Source organism: Sciurus vulgaris, assembly GCF_902686455.1.
Source record: "Sciurus vulgaris genome assembly, chromosome: 5".
Taxonomy (NCBI): Eukaryota; Metazoa; Chordata; class Mammalia; order Rodentia; family Sciuridae; genus Sciurus; species Sciurus vulgaris.
In genome coordinates, this window is record NC_136465.1 from 20,660,874 (window position 1) to 20,679,452 (window position 18,579).

The following is an 18,579-nucleotide window of genomic DNA, read 5'->3' on the forward strand; positions in this document are numbered from 1 at the left end:
TTAGCACAGAGGGCAGCATAAAACTTTCATCAGGACATGGTCCAGGCAAGTGAAAGTCAGACCAAAATTGGTCACCTGATGATTGTCAATGCTGGACTAATGCAAACGGAACGTACAAATAATGCATGGTAAACACTTGTTATGTACGATTTGTGCATGAGGGTGTCCTCCAAAAGCTTCTGTGTTAAGACAGGAATTTGAAATGATTGTAAGTGTTGTAACCTAATCAGTCCATCCTACTTTGAATAACTGGGTAGTAATTGTAGACAGATGAAGCATGGCTGGAGCAACTGGGTCATGGTGGGGGGTATGAACCCTGGAAGGATGCATCTTTTCCCCTCCTTATCTCTTTGCTCCCTGACCCTGCCATGAGCTGAGCAGCTTTCCTCTTCTGGGCCCTTCCTCCATGTACTGCCTCACCTTGAGCGCTGGAGTCAGCTGTCAATGGACTGAGGCCTCTGAAACGATGAAGCCCAAATAAACTTTTCCTCCTCTAAGTTGTTCTTGTCAGGTATGTTGGTTACAGTGATGCAAAAGCTGACTAAACTGAAACCAAATTAGAGACTGTTCAATAATAGAAACTGTCTTGTTGATGGCAGCCTTCAACAATTCTGTCTCTAAAGCCAGTGTGGACCGGTTACCTTTAGAGTGGTGTCTAGATATTATCCTGGGAATATCCTTTAATTCTCATCTACATTGCATCTAGTTTCTGAAAAATTGCAAGCCTAATACCAGTGTTTAAAATTTCTTCTATTACATTATACTATTGAGGAGCTCTCTTTTTAATCTCTGAAAAACCTTTTTTATAAGATCCCTTTTCTGAGCTCTCAGAGGATCTTAATAGCAAGTTTCCACCTTTGAGATTTTATTCTCCTTGCAGAAGTGTCTCTGTATTTATTGCCCTTCTCCGTTTTGTTGCCTGTGTGCTTATTAGCTGTGGTCTCTGTCCTTTGTATCAGAAAATAAGCACATCCTACTCCTCATACCACCCCATTCCCTGTGAGCAGTGTACTCACCCATGTCTCTCTGTTCTTGTTCCTGAAATCTGCATGTTTCTACTCAAATATGTCCATTAAGTAGGTCCTTCTAGAAAACCCTGTGTAGTCATTGCCTCCCCTGTACCTGGGACATTGTCTGCTGCTCCTATTCTTCATCTATGCTTTGCTTTTCTACACGTTTTCACCTAATTGAACACCTTATATATGTCATTACCTACTAACTGTCCATTTCTTCCCATTAGAGTTTAAGCTTAGTGAGGGCAGAGAATTTCTGTGCTTTATCTAGTTTTACATTCCTAGACGAGGACCTGAAATGTAATAGAAGCTCAGTAACTGCTTGCTGATTCTTCATGCACTGTGCTGAAGACTTGGTACACATTTTATTACTTAATTTTCTTAAAAGCTTTTTATTTATTTAGTTGATATTGATTAAATATTTCTTATTATTTCCTTCTCTCATATGGGAAAATTAAACATTGGAGATATGAAATAATTTATATAAAGTTGTTAAATTAGTAAGCAACAGAAACTATTTTTGAATATAAGCATATCTTATGTCAGAGTTATTGCTAAACATCTGATTTTTATTATTATCTCATGAAAACAATAAACTATTATATGATTAATTTATAGGACTCGGTACCTTTTCACTTTATAAGTACTCATGTAAATTTATCAAAATGGAAAGACCTCCAAAAGTAATGCATAAGTTGTATTTATAAACTGTCAATTGAGTTGAAAAGTACAGTTTACCAGAGCAGAGACTGAAATAAGAACCAGAGAAATAAAACATAAATACTGGAAGAAATCTAAAGGGTTTTGTAGTCTAGCTCCCTTCAGTGAATTTCTACATTTGTCCTGAGATAGGAAGGGGTTACTTTTACAGCATACATTCTGCTACGAGGATTTATTTCCATATAGGGTGTAAATGGAATAAAAAAGAACGTAAAGAGGAAGCCCATGGGGAAAATAATAGACTCTGACAATGATTAAAAGAAACAGAGAAACAGTCCCATAACCAATGCTGGACTAATGCAGATGGCAAATGCCAAATTGGAATAGAGTTTGGTAAATGCCAAATGCAAATAAAGTATTATTAGTGCTGAGAGGAGCACACATCACTTCTGATTAGAGTGATTAGAAAAGGCACAATGACAGTTAATCCACAAAAGAAGAAGTGAACATGTCCAATGCACATGTGGAAAGATTTTTGACCATTAATAATGAGTTAAAATGAGATGCCATTTTCCATCTATCAACATGTCAACTATTTTGCCAGATAAAGAAAATAACATGTTGGTAAGAGCATAGAAGAATAGATAGTTTCATTCACGGGTGATAGAGTTTTATTTTTTTTATAGCCTCCAGAAGGAAAATTTGGTGTCAAAAGCTTAAAAAAAGTTTCATTCTTTAGTCTCATAATTTCACTTCTGAGAGTTCTTTCTAGGATTGAGATAAAATGCAAGCAAACACTTGTATCTATGAGTATGTATTGTGGGATTTTATATATATATATATATATATACACATATATATAAAATAACAAATTATATATATATATATAAATAACATATATATATATAAATAACATTTTATATATATATATAAAATAACAAAATGTTTAAAATAACCTATCTGAGGGACTGGATCAACAAATTACAGTATGTACACATGATAGAAGAAATTTCAGTCTTTAAACTTGTAAATTATAGAATTTTTGCAATAATCTAATACATGCATTTCTGAAAACCCTGTTTTACAATATCACTCACTAAAATAAGAGGGCTTAGAAAACAGCAGTGGGTCAGACTATTCTAAACCTATTGCATCAGCTGGGGTCATTGTGCCTGTAGAAACGATACCAGCCTCTTTACAGGGAGAATTTGTTACAAACAATTGGTTAAACAAGTATTAGAGTACTGAAAAGTCAAAAAAGAACACTGAGTAGTTCAAAGAGAGTAACAGAAGGTCATGTCTGCCATCTGAGATTTGGGGAGAAAGCAAAGAAAATGAGATTTTTGGAAATTAGGAGCCAAATAACGCTGGGACCCACACCTCTGAGTCTGAGTGTTGCCTCACCTGTGGTGGTACCTCAGGAGCTCAGAGGAGACGTCCCAGAGAGCACAGCTGCAGAGCTTTGAAGGAGGAGGCTAAAGTTCTTGTTGTGAATGCTGAAGAAATTCATTGAGAACCAGCTGCTGCTGTCAGAGTGAAGGTCTGTTACGGGGACAATGCTGATAGGAACAAGGAGCAAGCAAAATGGTACCAGCCCACCTCCCTCCTTTTATGCCCACCATCAGCAGGACTAAGAGGGAGCCAGCTGACAAGCAAGAGACACGGCCTACACAGTTCAGCTCCAACATCACAGAGCAGAGAGAGAAGGGCCTTGGAGAGTCTCCCTTCCGGGTGCACATCCATGTACAACTCCCACCCTGAGTGGGGGTGGAACCTGTGAATACAATGGGATCTCCTCTTCCTCCATTAGGTACATTACATGGCTAATAATGCCAGGACAGGCTGTCCTGCGATTACCTCACAACTACAAAGGACTGGCATATAGCCAGCTTGAGAGGCCCTAGAAGTCAGGCCATCCCCCTGTTGCCTGGGAGAAGGCAAGTATCTCCATCCTGAACTGTCCCCAGGAGTCACATACTGAGGACCTGCAGGAAGTTTGTAGGAGCTGAGCGGTGCTCCACTAACAGCTCGTAAGAAAACAGGGACTGCAGCCTCACAATCGCACCCTGGCAGTTGCCCAAGTGAACGTGGAAGAGGACTCTGAGTCCCAGTGAGAACCACGGTGTCTCTGGCGCCAAGATCGCAGCCTTGCGAGCCCCAGGACAGAGGATTCACCTGAGCTCTGGCCAGACTCCTGACCTTCAGAAAACGTGAAACAACAAATGAGTCATATTTTAGGCCACAGAGTTTGTGGGCATTTGTTACACAGCCTTAGAAAATGAACACAGCAGGTTTGAAGGTGGAAATAACGGTTAATAACATACACACCTTTTCAATATGTAACCATAGAACTACAAAAAAGCGATTGCTATCTCAAATGACAACGTGAAGAGAGCCAGACGATTCAGTGGGTGGAGGCTGCTTATGGGGTATTCAAAAACAGTGGGTTGTGGGTACCACAAATTTATAGACAGGGAGGTGGAGTTCCAACCCAGTAGAAGAGCTGCCTTAAAGGTGGACCCAGGAGGAAGGATAAATCTGCTACAAGTGTGGAGGGCAAAGATGCTGGGGTAGGAACTCTGCATGTAGTTACTCATTTTTAATTTTCTTTTCTTTTTCTCCCAAAGTCTAAATATTTATTGCCAGAACAGCAAACTTCATAAAGACACCTTTTAAAAGTACATAGAAATTGACAATCAAAATAAACAGGAAACTTCCACCAAAGAAAAGCAAAGTTTGCTGCTGTCATGTACATAGTCAAAGTAATACCGAAGTGCATTAGAGGGTATGTGGGTCACACAATCCACATTCTGAAACTGAAGGAAACTCACTCCAAAATGCTTGGGGTGGGTAGGGTGTGGTGGGAGGTGGGAGTAATTGTCTCCTAATACAGAAAATAGAAACACGTAGATGAGAAACAGAATGATAATTAACATACCAGAGATGGATTTAAGTTTTGTCTCCAAGAATATAAATTTTCCTAATAGGCCAAAAAAGTTTAAGAACTGTTCAAAAAACTAAGCACAGAAGAAAAGAAACAAATTCTAAATTCAATGTGTGCTATCCACACAAGTGGTTACCATTTCATATATACTACATTGAAGTGTACTACATTAGTTAAGATGAACTAAAAAATTAAAAAGCCAGAACAGCCTTTATTACTTGATTTCAACCATGGCTATCTTTAAGCATAGAAAGTTCTATCACTTTATTGCAAGCATCGGGTCTTCCTTTTTTTTTTTTTTTTTTTTGTTACTTAATAAAATAGACATCCATTTAAATGGATCCAAGATATAGCAGCCATTTCCAGCTGACCATGAGTGCCCAATAGCGCTACTGCTAAATGAGTAGGATTAAGAGGAGGAAGAATTTCCTGTGGCATCAAAGCTTCTTCTTTATGATCCACTGCGGGAACCAGAACTGGAACCAGACTGGGAGCCCAGAGCTGAAGACGTGTTATAAGGACTAGGTAAGCTGTTGGATGACGGAGGCTGCTTTCAAGAAGGCATCAGAAAAGCTGCTCCTTGATGGCGGAGCAGCTTACAGGCTGCAAGACATTAGCAGCTATGCCCAAACCTGACCTGCCCCCAAACCAAATAATTAATTTTCTTTTCTTTACTTATTTCTTTTTTCTTCTTTTGGTACTGGATACTTAACCCAGGGACAATCACTGAGCTGCATCCCCAACCTTAAAAAAAATTCTTTTTCTTTTTAAATTTTGAGCAGGATCTCACTAAGTTACTTAGGGCTTTGCTAAATTGCCGAAGATGGCCTTGAACTTGTGAGCCTCCTGTCTCAGCCTCCTGAGCCATTTTTGTTTTTTGGTTGTGCTTCCATAGTCCCAGGGCCTTGTGCATCCTGGGCAAATGCTTTACCACTGAGCTGTAACTCTGGCCTACAATTTTCCTAAGATAAAGCTGAAAAAGACTTTGGGTTCTAGTAGAGCTGAGGGCTCCAACTGCAGAAATCCAGTCCACCAAGAAAAACTGCTTATGAATCATTGCATATAAACAATATTCAAGTCATGCCAACCTCCTTGCCCAATTATCATGTAAACATTCTAGACAATTGGAAGGTGCCATACTTGGAAGCAGGCCCAACCATCTCAATGCAGCATGTTATCTTGAAGGGAGATTAGAGTAGACCTCCATGGCTAACACACATGCAGGTTGTTTGTTTTGGAAAGTAATTTACCACCCATTTTGCCAGGGGAAGACTAAGAGAGTTGGGCAACACAGTTTCTGGTGGAACTAATGCCTATGATTTGAGACAAAGATCACAGAGAAAAGAAACCACACTGACTTTGGTGGAATTTTCTAGAAAGAAGGGCATGGAAGCTTCCATCCTGATGATTCAAGTCATATAGCAGAGAGTGTGAGAGTGAGAGTTCAAATCTTCCTAGTAAAACAGAAATAAAAATTAGAACCAAGAGTAAATGTCTACTTTTAGTTAGGTCACAAAAATAGACTTGCTTTTGGTATTCCTCAGGTCTCTAAACAAGTTGAAGCAGAAAAGCCTGTTGAAGCAGTAAATCTTCATCACCAAGCAAACTGCAGCTGCCCTGAAGCCAGACTGATCACTGTCCCTTCTGACCTTTAACAGAAGAAATCAGACACAATATTGTGATTGGAAGAATGAATTAAACCCAGAGGAAAATTAGGAAATTACTGAGAATAGTTGTGGTTTACAGTGAGACATTATAACTCTTTCAAAATTAAAACAATTATCTTTTCCTCAATTTTACCTTTATAAATTTTTTTTTCACAAATTGCTTGCCTATGCAAAGTTCTTGAAAATATCTCTTGAGTCCTTCAAGTAGACTTTCACCCTTAGTTGTCCTAATTTGCAGTGTTTACTCCATAAGTTTCTTTCATTTGTGTGTGTGTGTGTGTGTGTGTGTGTGTTTGTAAGTATTGTCAAATTCATTGCAATAGCATTGCAGGTTTTCTTTAATGTTTTAACTTCTTCACACAATATAGAAGTGTCTCTTTAAAATGTGAAAGCTTCTTTCTTACGCCCAACTTCTAGTACTTTTCAAGATATGTGGAATTAAAAACTTAAAGAAAATAAATGTATATTTTTACATTTTTAAATTTGGTTCTCTCATTTTGTTGTGAAGCAAAAGTGAAAACTTAAAAAATCGAATTGTTTAGATCAGTTTTAAAATAAAGCATCACATTTTAAGAATGTAGCTCTGAGCTGAGTACAGACCTTATCTCACCTTTGATGTTATTCCTTTTTCCTTTCTGAATATACAGCAGTCTTGGAATCAACTATAAACCAAGGCATCATAGTTTCTATGGTAAAGTTGCAGAATGTGCTCCTCTGTTATATTCAAGAACTAGAGGGGAAGCCCCCCTGGTTGTGTGGGATGAACAGTGGCCGACTATGTCAGAGGGGTAAGAAGGACTAAAATAACAGGGATTTTTAGCCATCATAAGACTTGGGATGTTTATATTGACTGAGATGAGAGACTGTGAAGGATTTGAGCAGAGGGGTGACCTGATCTGATTCATTTTTACCAGTACCTTTGTGAGGTCTCTGTTAAGGTTATTATCAAGGAGGTCAAGAGCCAGAGCAGGGAGAAGGGTTAAATACTAAGAACTCTTAGTGTCACCTGAGGGGCTCCTGTCATGGTGGTAGCAGTGAAGTGGCTAGATTCTGGCTTCTCCAACTTCTCTCCCTCCGCTTCTTCAAAAGGCCCTCACTGTGATCTTCACATGACGTTGTCGCTAGGCTGGCAAGGGATGCTGCTAAATCTACACTCCTGCCTCCATGGTGCTCTCTGAATACACTTGCAATCAGAACAAATGACAAATGAAATGTATATCATCCTGGCTGAACCTAACTTAACAATAGCTATAGGACCTAAAAGATTAATATTTGCAATTTTGGCATACTTTTGAAGTCAGAATTATTCTATTCATGTTTTTCCCCCTGGTGTTCTTGCTCTAGCAGCTCAAAGAAAGGGATGACACTTGTTTTGCTTCTTCAAGAGTATATTTTAGTTCTTATTCAATCTTGGACACTAAATTTCTCAGCCTTTTTTTGTGTTTTTGTGTTTTTTTTTTTTTTTTAACTGAAGCAAGTTTCTTTTTAAAAAATTGTGGGAAAATATAAATAACATAAAATTTACCATTTTAACCATTTTTAATGGTACAGTTGAGCAATATTAAGTACATTCGATTGCTGTGTAAAGAATCTCCAGAACTTTTTCATCTTGCAAAATGGAAACTCCACCCGATGAACAACTCTCCTCATTCCCCACCCTTCACCCCTGGCAACCACCATTATCCTCTGTCTCTATGAGTCTTACTATTCTAGATACTTCATATAAATGGAATTATGCACTATTTGTCTTTTTGAGATTGGCTTATTTAATGCAGCACAATGTCCCATTAAAGACAGAATAATAAACAATTTATTTTTAAATGAAACTCTTTTTTGGACTAAACTCCTAACCTGAAAGAAAGAACTGACTTAATTGATGTGAAAATCCCAAATTGAGGCAACTATTTAATAAAGACTTTGCCACTGACATGCATCTTAGAAATGTATGAAAGAAGTTTATGAATGTCATTTGGAAGGCTAAGAGAGATTCTAGCATGGGGCAATATGTAAAGAGAAATGTGTTCTAATTGATCTCATTCTTTTGAATTCCTAAAATGCCATACTTATTAGGTACATAATCATTTTTAGATGGTTGTATAAATTGGCTCCAATTCTCAAAGAACAAGTGGATCAGGCAGTATTTTAAATTAGCTATGTGAATTCAGATTTTTCATTTCTCCTGCTTTCTAGAAGTCGTTGATGTTCTGATTTATGGAAGATAATATTTAGGAAACATCTTGGGAAGGGTTATCATTTTTATATGTCAAGTATCCAAGCAAAAAGAATACATTTAAACTCAGCCTTCCAATAGTCACTTCTTGCTCTTTGAATCTCCAGCATTATTCTTCTTTTTCTTTTTTTCCTGTTCTTTTTAGAATTTTTTTTAAAAAAAATTTTATTTAGCTTTTAAATTTTTACAGACTGCATTTTGATTCATTGTACACAAATGGGATACATAATTTCATTTCTATGGTTGTACACAATGCAGATTCATACCATTGGTGTAATCATACATGTACATAGGGCAATGATGTCTGTCTCATTCCATCATTTTCCATACCCCCCCTCATTTTCTTCTACATATTCTAAAGTTCCCCTATTATTCTTTCATTCCCCACCCCCAGCCCCATTATATATCATCCTCCACTTATCAGGGAAAACATTTGGCCTTTGGTTTTTTGGGTTTGGGTTATTTCACTTAGCATGATATTCTCCAATTCCATCCATTTATTTGTGAATGCCACAATATTATTCTTCTTTATGGCTGAATAGTATTCCATTGTGTATATATACCAGAGTTTCTTTATCCATTCATCCGTTGAAGGGCATCTAGGTTGGTTTCACAATCTAGCTATTGTGAACTGAGCTGCTATAAATATTGATGTGGTTGTGTTACTGTAGTTTGCTAATTTTAGGTCCTTTGGCTATAAACCGAGGAGTGGGATAACTGGGTCAAAAGGTGGGTCCATTCCAAGTTTTCTTAGGATTCTCCATACTGCTTTCCAGAGTGGCTGCACCAATTTGCAACTCCACCAAGCAATGTAAAAGTGTGCCTTTTTCCCCACATCCACACCCACATCTATTATTGTTTGTGTTCTTGATAAAAGCCATTCTAATTGGAGTAAGATGAAATCTTAGAGTTGTTTTAATCTGCATTTCTCTAATTACTAGAGATGTTGAGCACTTTTTCATATGTTTATTAATTGCCTGTGTGTCTTCTTCTATAAAATGTCTGTCCAGGTCCTTGGCCCATTTATTGATTGGGTTCTTTGTATTTTTGTTGTAAAGTTTTGTAAGTTCTTCATAAATTTTGGAGATAAGTGCTCTATCTGAAGTGCGTGTGGAAGAGATTTTCTTCCACTCTGTAGGCTCTCTCTCCACATTCTTGATTGTATCCTTTGCTAAGAAAAAGCTTTTTAGTTTGAGTCCATCCCATTTATTGATTCTTGCTTTGATTTCTTGTGCTTTGGGAGTCTTATCGAGGAAGTCTGATCCTAAACCAACATGATGAAGATTTGGGCCTACTTTGTCTTCTGTTAGGTGCCCGGTCTCTGGTCTAATTCCTATGTCTTTGATCCATTTTGAGATGAGTTTTGTGCAGGGTTCTGGCAAAACTGGAAATCCATATGCAGTAAGATGAAATTAAACCTCTACCTCTCACCCAGCATTCCTCTTCTTAATGCTATTTTGAATTTCCTTTGAGAACACTCCCTTCCCCATTCTGAGCTATGGGGTTTGGGCGACACCCATTCCCAGCTCCTCTGGATTCTTACCAGCTTTAGACAACAAGCATTTCCTGCGGCCCTTAACCACAGTATTTTATTGGTTCATGGATGAGCCTACTCAGAGCTAAAGAGGTAGAGGAGACTTTCTGAAAAATCAGTACTCTCCTGGATATTCTGTTCAGGATGTGCGTTCTGGAACTGGAAGCCATTAAGCTACTTCAAGAACCAGTCCAGGTATGAATGTAGGAAAAAGTACTGATTCAAAAACTGAAGATGAAGTAAGATGGCAGAAGAAGAGTGAGGGATTGAGAACATTTGTGTTCCCGCTGCCATGATTCAAACCACTGCACCAGAACTCACTTCTGGCACATTTAGTTACTTGAGCCAATACATTTTCTTTCTTATTTGAGCATCACCAGCCTTAATCTAGGGTCTATTTCACTATTTCACAGAAAAGAGGTATGTATATGTGTGTGTATACATATGTGTATATATGTGCATATGTCATATATATATATGACAAAAGAAAGATATAATGCAGATGTTACCGAAGAATACTTTGTTAGTAATAAAAGAGAAGATGCAAAACTACTATTGAAACATTTGTAAGGATAATGCCAAAAAAAACCCATGTGTCATTTTACTCAAAATATAACTCAAAAGCAATGCATGCAAACCAAAGGATAGCAAACTTATTTATTTATTCATTCACTTTTTAATGAATAGCATACTCTTTGTTTCCAGTATTTTGGGACAGCAGCAAATAAAGGGGGTGCTAAGAAGCCATCGCACTTCTTACTTTCTTTAAGTGACCATACCTAACCAAGACTCCTGAAAGGATCTGTCAAGTTTGCATCTTAAAAACCACTGGTTTGGGGCTGGAGTTATAGCTCAGTGGAAAAGTGCTTGCCTAGTATGTGTGAGGTACCTGGGTTCAATCCTTAGCATCATATACAAATAAACAAATCAAATAAAGGCATTCTGTTCATCTACAAGTACAAAAAACAAACAAACAACAAAAAACAAAAAAGAAAAGCCAACCCTTTGGTCTGAATAGCTCTCATATTTACCAAAGAGAAATAGGATAAATAAAAGATCGTTTTTCTTTTCCAATGTTATTTTTTTCCCTGAAATAAAGGACGAAGACTTGTGTGATGTACTCTTTGCATTCATTTATTTCTGCTTCCTTCTAATGGCTCATTAAGATGAAGTAAAGCAAAAGAAGTGAAGTAGAAATCTACCAAGGGAAAAAGAACCCACAACAAATGATAGATGTCAGCCAAGTTTAGGAAGGTGCAAAGCAGATAGAAAAGTATCAAGATTGGAGAGGATGGAAAGCTTAGGAAATGAGCAGGGGAATGTGAATTGGTAAAAGCCACTTTGGAAAACAGTCTGGAATTGCCTGTAAAGCTGAAGATACATATCCAACAGGTCAGTAACTCCACTTTCACGTCTAATTTCTTGGGGGAAATTCTTTTATGTATGCATCAGAAGGTAAAGCAGTAAAAGCTGGATCAACTCAATTGTCCATCAACAGTATAAAGAATAAATAAAATTGAGTGATATTTACAAGGAAAATTATATAGTAATAAAAATGATTGTTTTGGACAGCACTCACTTAGCATGTGCAAGGGCCATGGTTCGAATCCCAGGCGCCTCAGGGGGGTAAAAAATGAATAACTTAATCTAAAAGCAATAGCATGAAAATATTGAAAACTTAACAAAATATATTCTACTATCCAAAGTGTAATTCCATTTTTACTGTGTTAAACATCAAGTACAATAAAAAAATATTATTTAGGGATGCAAATATACTACATATAGAGAGGTTATGTGGAAAAGCAAGGTAATAATTAATACAAATTAAAATAATGATGATCTTTAGAGCAGAAGAAGAAGATGTAACTGGAAGGGATGTTTCAAAGAAAACTTCAAAAAGCATTAATAATGTTCTTTTTAAAGTTGAAAGGCAGATAGGTGATTATTTAAAAAATATCATAAGCTATATATGCTTACTTTTCTGTATTTGTACTGTATTTAACTCTCTACCTTTTATGCACCAGCAGGGAGGTGGGAGAGAGAAAGGGAGAGGCGTCACTAGAAAGCAGAATGACATTACATTTCTTAACACCAGCGTTGGAAGCTCACCAATGATAAAGGTGTACATTAGTAGAAAGTCAGTAGATAGTTTCAAGAATGGAAAAATAATAAAGTACCATGAGAAAATACCACAGAGATAAACTCTGCAAAAAATAAAACAATTAAATGATATTCAAGTGGTTACCCAAAAGAGTGGGGTCAGACCTCTGTGGGAGAAGAGAAGGCAGCTCTGAGAATTTTCTTTTCTTACAATATTGTTCAAACTATAGATATGTTACTTTGCTAATGGTTAAACAATAAAAAGTAATAGAGGAGAAATATCTTTGCAATTTTGTTTCTTTTAATAAATGTATTATTAACTTTAAATTTAAACTTTCATTTTAAATATTTTAAATTGTATTAATGGACCAATTTTAATATTTGCCCTTTTTTTCTCAGATATCACATTATCTATCTTACCATGTATTATAATGCTGTGAAATTATTATATAATAATCCAGATAAAGTGGTTAATTACTTCTTTTTTTATTATTATTTTTTTTGTAGTACTGGAGATTGAACCCAGGGTCTTGTGCTTGATAGGCAAGCACTCTACCAACTGAGCTATATCCTCAGCCCTAATTATTTTTTCTTGAAATCATGCCTTTCTCTTTCAGGGCGTGTAGTGGAGTGGTTATGTGGGAGGGCTGAAGTCAGACTGGCTGTCACATTCTCTCCCATATCAGTTGTGTAACCTGAACAAGTCACCTGGTTCAGTACTTCTGTTTCCTGATCTATAAAGTAAAGATTTGAAAGGCACCAAACTTTAAGATTATTGTAGTATGCCGAGTTAGTACAGTTGGGGCTCTGTGTCTGCAGATTCTGCATCTGTGGATTCAACCAACAAAGGATTAAAATTGAACACATAATAACTGTTTTTCTTGTCATAATTCCTTATTTCCTAAATAATGAAATATAACAACTATTCTCATAGCATTTACATTGTTTTAGGTATTATAAGTAATCTAGAGAATACTTAAAGTATATGGGAAGATAGACATAGGTTATATGCAAATACTCCATTATATGCTTGAGCACTGGGATTTTGGTATTTGTAGGGATCCTGGACCCAATCACTTGTGGATACTCAGAGACAACTGCCTAGCAAAATTTTAGAATTTTACAATACGTATAAAGTTTTACCTGGCATGTTGTGAACTTTCTAATAAATACTAATTTTGATTGTTATTACTAGGCTATGTTCAAATTCAATCTTAATAGTGATTTCTGTGTTTTCATGAAACATAGGCATACATTTAAAGTGGATTACTAGTCACACACATAAAACTTTGGAATGTATTTATTAGGAATATAATGGGACTTTCTTGGCATAAACAAATCTTTGCTTAGGTAATACAGATGTCCAAACTTTTCACTTTTACAATCAGATTTTAATAGTGTTTGTATCACAGGCAAGATTCTTTATGCCCCATTATAAATCTTCTTATCTTTGCTTTGGGGTCTAGTGTGAAAGTATTTGAAAGTTCTGGTACCATTTTGATCTAAAAGCTATTTTCTTTTTCTGCCAAGATACAAAATAAAGGTGTAAAGATATTTATTATTCTCAAGGCTTTTCTGTCCTTTTTGGCTGGGAAGTTTGTTTCGAACTCTGGACTCTGAATAAAACCCCTTATGGTGATCTCATTTTTTTAAATCAACAATAATCATTTAATCTCGCTCTTTTAAAACAATTTTATTATACATATGAGGAATACAAAGAAGTTTGTTTTTAACCCTTATTGAGCTTAGAGTTTAGTAGAAGAGAGATAAATATATCGGATTATAAGCAATTATAGATATGCCGTAGAAGGAATATGCTTAATTGCCAGTCGAGAATTTAGACAGTAATGAAATAGACATTTAATTTTGTGATGCCAATTTATAATTATGTATAAGGAAATAATAATCAAGTTACAAAATTATGTCCTAAGATGAAGGATTAAAGAAATGTTCAGTATTTTGTTGAACTTTATAATGTCTGGATTTTGGTTCTGAGTTACCAATTTCCTAAAAATTTGGAAGTTGTATGTGTGTTGCAGGGTGAAGATGGACAGAGGAAAGCAATATTTTGGTATGTTGCTTTAGAAACAGTGTCCATTTAATTCAGGTTTCCTTCCTTGCTGTTCAAAGGGACATAATAGAGCAAAAAACTTAAAAAGGCACATTTCTTCAACAAAGCCCCAGCAGATGGGCATTAGGATAATGCCAAAACTAAGTGTGTGTATGCCAGTGAATTTTAGTTATGAATATTCAGACTAAACCCAAATAATTATATATTTCCTCCCTTTTCCCTATGTATTTGATCATTATAGTTAGTGGACTTTTACTGACCCTATTTGAGAAACTGGAAGGTATACCTAAAACAGTCTTACTCCACTAGGCATGACATGGGTCCTCTCTGAAATCTCTTTATAGTCCTCTTTATCTTTAAAGACTTGAGTTCTTTAGTTAGACATCTGTTTCTTTAAAGAGTTCTTACTAATGTTTTTCTACCCCTAACCACGACTCCAAAGCAACATTCACTTGACTATATTAGGACACTAATAACTTTTAATTGCCTCTGCCTAGCTTCCCTGCCACCTCCAGATTCACACAAGTCATGTACTATTTGAGTGAGAAATTTTGAGACATTTGTAAAACTTTGTTATTTCTAAATACCATAGGACCTGTCTGTCATACAAGAGTTCTCCACTGAGGTCTATAATAATATTCCTGAAGGAAATTATTGTCATAAGCATAAGCATATGCATTTTCAATTTATAGATTGTGTCAATCTGGAAAATATGTAGAATATTCCCATTGTCTCCTTTCTTTACTATTTCATCACAGGTAGCACAACAGAGACATTTTTGTACATTAGTCTTGTCTTTGTAGAAGACATATTGACTCAAAGCTTTGAGAAGGGAGGAAATCAATTGACAACTCTCACAAGCAGGAGACAGGCTTGGTAAGAAAAAATGATTGGTCAGCAACCTTTAGAAGTTGTTTGAATTTTAATTCTCTGAGTTGGTTGTGGTTAGTACTCTTAAAACTTAAACAGGTATGCTGAAACATGTTGGATCAACTTAATGGGTTGGTTACAAGTCTGGGCAAAAATCTCAAGGGACCACGTGTCTAGTGTGCCACGACAGGTCTCCTCTTACCTGTCTCCCTTGAGCACACCACAGTTAGTGCTGTCATCTGGGAAAGTGGCCTTCTAATCCAATTTCCCCCAATCTTACAGTTTGTTTAGAGACCCTAAGTTAAAAAAGAAAGAAAGAAAGAAAGAAAGAAAGAAAGAAAGAAAGAAAGAAAGAAAGAAAAAAAGATTCTCTGTGGTCCTTGGTGAGTAGTACCTGGACATTTGCAGCCTCTGAGTCATGTCTAAGGATCCAGAAACGTCTGACTCTAGTGTCCATACAGCAAGAAGTAAACGCAGCAATTTACCAATTGAATTTTATTAGCCAGCTGACTAACCCACTGTTTTTCCTAGAACATTCCGCCATACATGTTTTAACAAGGCAAGGATTAAAAACATGGTTAATTAAGTTTTGGTGGAAAATGCTCACTATGTTCTGTTCAAAAATGAAATGATTCCACACTGACTTTTTGATGTTGATAAAATCAGTGGCATTGTCCTAATAATATGCTAAACCAGTGGTAGACTCACAGCCCCGGCTTTATCAAGCTGTTAAACATGGTTGCCTGGAATGAATGACAGAATTGTGATTACCTATGATTAGTGTCGAGATGGCATGATTCACAAATCCTTGTTCCAAGGCAAGGTGACATTATTCTTAGGTGTTTGTAATAGTGAAATTGCTAAGAGCATCGGAAAATTATTAGCAGTTATTGTCCAAGTTAATTAAATGTAAACCTACTTCACATAAAACCAGCTTTAACGAGCTATTGCTCACATTTAATAAAGTTAGTGACAGATATAGCTGCAGAAGGAGATGGAGTGCTTTGCTGGCTTAGAAACCCTAAAGGCCATAAACAATTTTGAAATAAACAGTCAAAGCACAATTACTGACTTTCCTTTGAATTCTGTGTTATCAATAAAAGTAATCATTTGACTCTTTTGCCTGCATTAAAATGTATTTTGGAAAAACGATTGTTGACATTAAAATAACTGACCTTTCACACTTAATTTTATTTCCCAAAGAAAATTGTATGCTTTTTAAAGCAAGTACAGTACTTTTTACTTTGTTTGGTGTCCCTCTATCCTATCATTCTTCTGTCTTTTGTGTTTATTACAATGCACAGCACAATTGTAAGCACTCTATTTATTGTGTGGTTATTGAACACCTACTATGCATCAGCATCATGTCAAATGTTGTTGACTCACAGGTCAACAAGACCTGACCAGATCAACCTGGAGGGAGTGTATGGGTGAGGTAAAGAGGCAATTAATGTCCTAACAGGGTAATGTCAAGTGTGCTCTGGAAATTAGGCTGGGGGAAAGAAAGTGGTTAAGAAAGACTCTTTTGAAGGAAATGCTACCTAACTTGAGTCCAAAAGGGTAAAAGGATAATGAGGGTGAAGCAAATTTCATGAAATGGGCATAGTCATGCACCTTTGGAGGCTCAAGAGACTGTGATTTGAGTCTGGCATGTTCCATGTTGAGGACCATGTGACATGGGATTTGAGGGCTAATTTATTGGATTTCTTTTCATCGATCACAGAGAAGTTAATACTGAAACGACATAAAGAAAAGTCTTGTTTCACATTATCATATGATTTGGCCATGGCTACTTTTAAATGATTGAAATAATTTGAATATGTATTTGAAATTCTCAAAGGTCATTTTACTCAGATGTGGCTGGATGGAATTCTTTGTTATTTTTTATTTTTTAGTTGTCAATGAATCTTGTATTTTTTTTTTTTTTTTTTTTTATTTATACATGGTGCTGAGTATTGAACCCAAGGCCTCCCACACACCAGGCAAGTGCTCAACCACTGAGCCATAGCTCTGGCCCCTGGATGGGATTTTTGATGATGGTAAAATTAATGTTATCTTGATCAAATATACTATTTTTCTGCAAGCTTCAACTAAGTCACATGAATAAACCTCAGCACTCTTTAAAGAGGGCAGTATGGAGAAGACATGGAGCATAAGAATGGAAGAGATTGGCCATGAGGAAGCAGGCTGGACAAGGCCCAAATAATGGAAGCTGTGCTCCTGAGGGGTTTAGACTTTACCTGTGAGGGAAGTGGCATTGATTGAATGATTGTAGTTGTTTTAAGATCGCCCTAGGAACAGTTAGAGAATGGCGAGAAAGGGGGAAAATTGGTGGTAAGGTAGAAATGTGGGAGATTATTATGTATGTGATGGAGGAAAGCCCCAAATAAGGGCATAGAAAGGTAAATGGGCAAAAGAGAATGAATATGATATATGTAAGGGAGACAGAATTGAACATGTGAGGGGAGAAGAGAGATGTCAAGGAGAACTCTTGAGTTTTTGACTTGGGAGATAGAGTGAATGGAGAAGTTATTAAGCCTGGGAATGAAGAAGATCATAGTCAGGATAAAAATATGAATTCAGTTTTAGACTGCTTTTGAAGTGTTAGGGAAGCTCTGGCCCAGATGTGGACATGATGTCATTAGATGAGAGATGTGACTGGAGGTAGATGGAGCATGTAGGAGAAAGAATAAAACTTGGGACAAGCTAATGCTGAGGCCTTAGAAATTCAATGTATGACACTGATCTTCCTCCATAGAGTTTGGAACCAATGTGGAGCCAGACACAGCAGTGAGACAGGGTTGGATACATTACCTTTATCACTGGTAAAGCTGATTGGAGAATGCAGCTTCATTTCTGGGGTCAAACGATCTTGATAAGATTTATACTCAGGAGACATGTTCACTTGTCCTGGGTTTGGAAGGGAGGGTGAATCAAAGCACAAGCTGTCTGTATGCAGACAGGCTAGAGGAGAGAGTTCTTTGTTCCAAGCTCACCAATGAAAGAAGTCACTCTTCTTCCATGGGGAAGAGTGAGGAAGGATTGAGAGAAGCATGAGGCCAGTATCCATGTTCTCTCAATAGCCAATACTTGAGATGATGGCAAAGGAAGCAGATGCAGAAGAGTAAGATGATGACAGCAATCATGATGTAGATTATGGAAATTGCTAGCATACATTGAACACTCACCACTTGCCAGATGTGGTTCCAAGTCCTTTATAATCATGGCATCTCTAATCTGTACATGAAGTATAGGTAGGCAAATGGAAACACAACTGAGTGACAGAACCAAAATTTGAATCTAGGCAGTGTGGCTTACAAACTGATCTCTTGAGAAATAATACCCAGAGGAGGAAGATAAGAATAATAAATAGAAACATGTGGAGCCATGAGGCCTGGACAGGAGGGAGTCACATGGTTAGCACAAAACACAGGTAAGGATCCAACTAAAGATCTGAAGCTTCACGCTGTGACTTGTATATTGTTGACAT

At 36.9% G+C, this 18,579-nt stretch overlaps 1 pseudogene across 1 annotated transcript in view; it reads right to left on the bottom strand.

Moving 5' to 3' along the window:
* LOC306661023 (protein Wnt-8a-like) overlaps positions 1-17,988 on the bottom strand; it is a 30,299-nt pseudogene extending 12,311 nt beyond the window's left edge. Inside the window, exons 1-2 of the transcript in view lie at positions 17,904-17,988; positions 3,531-3,943 (exon numbers count right to left, since the gene is read on the bottom strand). The product of the transcript in view is annotated as a protein Wnt-8a-like (transcript). The remainder of the gene's footprint in view (positions 1-3,530; positions 3,944-17,903) is intronic.
* Between the last annotated feature and the right edge of the window lie 591 nt (positions 17,989-18,579).